We start from the raw sequence: 4,785 nt of genomic DNA, 5'->3' as shown, positions 1-4,785 counted from the left end.
TTAATCCTTGAGGGGTCTATGCCCATCTCGCGCACTGTATCCTGATAAAGCAGGTTCAGGCTACTCCCGCCGTCCATCAAGACTCTCGTGAGGTGAAATCCATCGACGATTGGGTCTAAAACCAATGCGGCGAATCTGCCATGGCGGATACTGGTCGGATGGTCTCTTCGATCGAAAGTGATCGGGTAAGAGGACCATGGATTGAATTTCGGGGCGACTGGCTCTATCGCATATACGTCCCTCAGTGCACGCTTCCGTTCCCTCTTGGGTATATGGGTTGCGTATATCATGTTTACCGTCCGCACTTGTGGGGGGAAGCCCTTCTGTCCTCTACTGTTCGGCGGCCGGGTCTCTTCCTCGTCATCACTGTGCAGCCCCTTGTCATTGTTTTCGGCAATTAACTTGCCTGCCTGCTTGAATACCCAACAATCTCTGTTGGTGTGGTTAGCTGGCTTTTCGGGGGTGCCATGTATCTGGCAAGAGTGGTCGAGTATTCGGTCCAAATTGGACGGACCCGGAGTGGTTCTTTTGAATGGTTTCTTCCGCTGGCCGGGTTTAGAGCCTCGGAATCCGGCGTTGACTGCCGTATCCTCATTGTTGTCGCCGTTAACGCGGCGTTTGTTTTTGTTTCGACGCGACCTGCCATTGTGGTCCTTAGTATCCGGACTGCCAGCATTTTTGCTAAGGTTGTTGCTGTGAGCTAGCCAGCTGTCCTCTCCCGCGCAGAAGCGGGTCATGAGTGATGTGAGGGCTGCCATGGATTTCGGCTTTTCCTGTCCGAGGTGCCGGGCCAACCACTCGTCGCGGATGTTATGTTTGAAGGCTGCGAGGGCCTCTGCATCCGGACAGTCGACGATTTGATTTTTCTTTGTTAAGAACAGTGTCCAGAATTGTCTGGCCGATTCGTCTGGCTGCTAAATTATGTGGCTTAGGTCATCGGCGTCTGGTGGTCGCACATATGTGCCCTGGAAGTTGTCAAGGAATGCGGCTTCCAGGTCCTCCCAACACCCAATTGACTCTGCGGGCAGGCTGTTAAGCCAATGCCGAGCTGGTCCTTTAAGCTTGAGCGGGAGATATTTGACGGCGTGGAGATCGTCGCCGCGGGCCATATGGATATGAAGGAGATAATCCTCGATCCAAACCGCGGGGTCTGTTGTGCCATCGTAGGATTCAATGTTGACGGGTTTGAACCCCTCGGGGATTTGATGATCCATTACTTCGTCTGTGAAGCATAGTGGGTGTGCGGCGCCTCTATATTGAGCAATATCATGACGTAGCTCAAGAGAGCGTTGTCTGCTGTGCTCGGCCCGGCCGGAGTTGTTGTATCCGGCGCGATGGTATTCGTCATGGGTCGTGGGGCGCCCACGTGATCCGTAGATAGATCTGGATTGTCTTGCCTTGTCCTCCAATATATCTCGCAAGTCCGGCGCGTTCCCTCGTGGCTTCGTACTTTTCGAGCAGTGTCGGGGTACGGTCTTGATGGAGGGCCTGGATGCCTCTCTGTCGCGACCACGGGGTGGTCGGTCGGCCATATTGTGCGCTGGTGATGAAGGTATGTATGCTTCCTCCTCTAGTCGGGGGAGCAACTTGTGTTTTGGGTAGCTCTTGGAGGGGCGTTCGAGTTCATACTCTTCGGCCACGAGGATCTCGGTCCATCTGTCGGCCAGCAGGTCTTGATCAGCTTGAAGCTGCTGCTGCTTTTTCTTTAGGCTATTTGTTGTGGCCATTAGCCTGCGTTTGAAACGCTCTTGTTCGACGGGATCCTCAGGCATGACGAATTCGTCGTCGTCGAGGCTTGCCTCGTCTCCGGAGGGAGGCATGTAATTATCATCCTCGACCTCTTCGTCTGCCGCTCTCTCGTGAGGGCTTGCTTCTGCATCCTCCTGCGCTGAATCTTGCTGGAGGGGGTTGTCTTCGGCACTTTCTGGTGTGTTATTATCTCCTGTGCCGGAATCTCCATTCTTGCTGTGGCGGGATTTAGAGCGGCGCCGCTGGCGTCGGCGCTTGGGCTGTTTCTTTAGGGAATCTGCCTCCGCTGCTTCTTCGTCGTCCCCTTCTTTTGGGGTGTCCACCATGTATATGTCGTATGACGAGGTGGTCTTCTAGTGCCCTGTGGGCGCTGGTTCTTGATCGTCTCCGGCATCGTCGTCCATACCGTCGATGTCTTCGGAGTCCTAGTCTAGCATGTCGGTTAAGTCGTCGACAGTGGCTACAAAGTGGGTGGTGGGTGGGCTTTGAATTTCTTCGTCGTCCGTATCCCAACCATCCTGGCCGTAGTCCGGCCAGGGCTCTCCGGATAGCGAGAGATGCTTCAGCGAATTTAGGATGTCGCCAAAGGGTGAGTGCTGAAAGACGTCCGCGGCAGTGAACTCCATGATCGGCGCCCAATCGGATTCGATTGGCCGGGGCGTAGGAGGTTCGTAGTCCGGCAGGGAGTCCGGCGCCTCGGAGTCACGAGCTTTATAAGGGACAAGGTCAATATTCGGCTCCATCGCCGTAGCGGTTGCAGCTCCCGAGGCGGTGTCCAGCCATCCGTCCTAGATCTGCGTGATTGGCTCCGGACTATAGGTCGGAGCGGATCCATGTGCGGCCTCCAAAGCGCTGTCCGGTGGCAGAGTTAGATCGTGTCCATCGTGACAGCACGGCGCGCTTGGTTGTGGCTCATCGAAGATCAAGTCTCCGCGGATGTCTGCCGTGAAGTTTAGGCTTCCAAACCTGACCTGATGGCCAGGGGCGTAGCTTTCGATCTGCTCCAAATGGCCAAGCGAATTGGCGCACAGTGCGAAGCCGCCGAATACGAAGATCTGTCCGGGGAGAAAAGTCTCACCCTGGACTGAGTTGTTGTTGATTGAAGAAGCCATCAAGCCTATCGGCGACGACAGAGAGGAACTCTCAATGAAAGCACCAATGTTGGTGTCAAAACCAGTGGATCTCGGGTAGGGGGTCCCGAACTGTGCGTCTAGGCGGATGGTAACAGGAGACAAGGGACACGATGTTTTTACCCAGGTTCGGGCCCTCTCAATGGAGGTAAAACCCTACTCCTGCTTGATTGATATTGATGATATGGGTAGTACAAGAGTGGATCTACCACGAGATCAAGGAGGCTAAACCCTAGAAGCTAGCCTATGGTATGATTGTTGTAATGGTTATGTTGTCCTACGGACTAAAACCCTCCGGTTTATATAGACACCGGAGAGGGTAGGATTACACAGAGTCGGTTACAATGGTAGGAGATCTACATATCCGTATCGCCAAGCTTGCCTTCCACGCCAAGGAAAGTCCCATCCGGACACGGGACGAAGTCTTCAATTTGTATCTTCATAGTCTTGGAGTCCGGCTGACGATGATAGTCCAGCTGTCCGGACACCCCCTAGTCCAGGACTCCCTCAAAGGGGGCAAACCAGACCACTAAGGGGCTGTGCGCCCCCCTCACCCCATCTCATGTAACCAGGAGATGTGGGGCGCCCCATCTAGGGTTCCCTACACCTGGCTTGGGGGGCAAGTCACCCTAGGGTTTCCCTAGGGGAGATCCCATATGCCTTGTGGTCGCCGCCCCTTAGATGGGATCTAGGGCGCCCCCTCCTCCTCCCTTCCTCTATGTATAGAGAGGTGGAGAGAGGGCAGCCCCGCCCATCTATGCCACGACGCCGCCCTCCCTCTCCCTCGTAGTCCTATTCCTCTCTGTAGTGCTTAGCGAACCACTGCGAGATTCCACCACCACAACGCCGTCGTGCTACCAGAGGACTCGAGCTACTACTTCACCATCGCTCGCTGGATTGAGGAGGTGAAGGCGTCATCAAACCGTATGTGTGTTGCACACGGAGGTGCCGTCCGTTCGGCGCTATATCGGGAGTTCGCGGGACGGATTGTGATTGGATCGCGAAGACGTTCGACTACACCAACCGCGTTTCTTAACGTTTTCACTTAGCGATCTACAAGGGTATGTAGATGCAATCTCTCCTCTCGTAGATGGTCATCTCCTATATTGATCTTGGTGAGCGTAGGAAATTTATGTTTCCCATGCAACGTTCCCCAACAGTGGCATCATGAGCTAGGTCTGTGCGTAGATGACATCACGGGTAGAACACAAAGGAGCTTGTGGGCGTTGATACTCAGATTGCTTCCTTCTTTGGTCTTTTCTTGATTCGGCGGTATTGTGGGATGAAGCGGTCCAGACCAACTTTACATGTCCACGTACATAAGACCGGTTCCATCGACTGACATGTGACTTTGTTGCATAAAGATGGCTGGCGGGTGTTTGTCTCTCCCACCTTAGTTGAAGGATTCAACAAAGGCGGTCCTTGTAGAAGGTTAAATAGCAACTTGCATATCACTGCTGTGGCTTTGCGTAGGTAAGAATTGTTCTTGCTAGATACCCATGGCAGCCATGTAAAACATGCAAGAACTATTAGAGGACGTCTAACTTGTTTTTGCAGGGTATGTTGTGATATGATATGGCCAAAGACATGATGAAATATATTTGATGTATGAGATGATCATGTTTGTAATAGTTTATATCTACTCATGTCGATGCATACGGCAACCGGCAGGAGCCATAGGGTTGTCTTTAATTATTGTATGACCTGCTGCTACGTCTTGAGCTTGCGTTGGTTTTCCTTGAAGAGGAAAGGGTGATGCAGCAATAGTAGCGTAAGTATTTCCCTCAGTTTTTGAGAACCAAGGTATCAATCCAGTAGGAGGCTCCTCAAAAGTCCCACGCACCTACACAAACAAACAAAGAGTTCGCAACCAACGCAATAAAGGGGTTGTCAATCCCTTCACGGC

The sequence above is a fragment of the Triticum dicoccoides genome, chromosome 6B, assembly GCF_002162155.2.
Source record: "Triticum dicoccoides isolate Atlit2015 ecotype Zavitan chromosome 6B, WEW_v2.0, whole genome shotgun sequence".
Lineage (NCBI taxonomy): Eukaryota > Viridiplantae > Streptophyta > Magnoliopsida > Poales > Poaceae > Triticum > Triticum dicoccoides.
Note: the sequence above shows the minus strand (reverse complement) of the source record.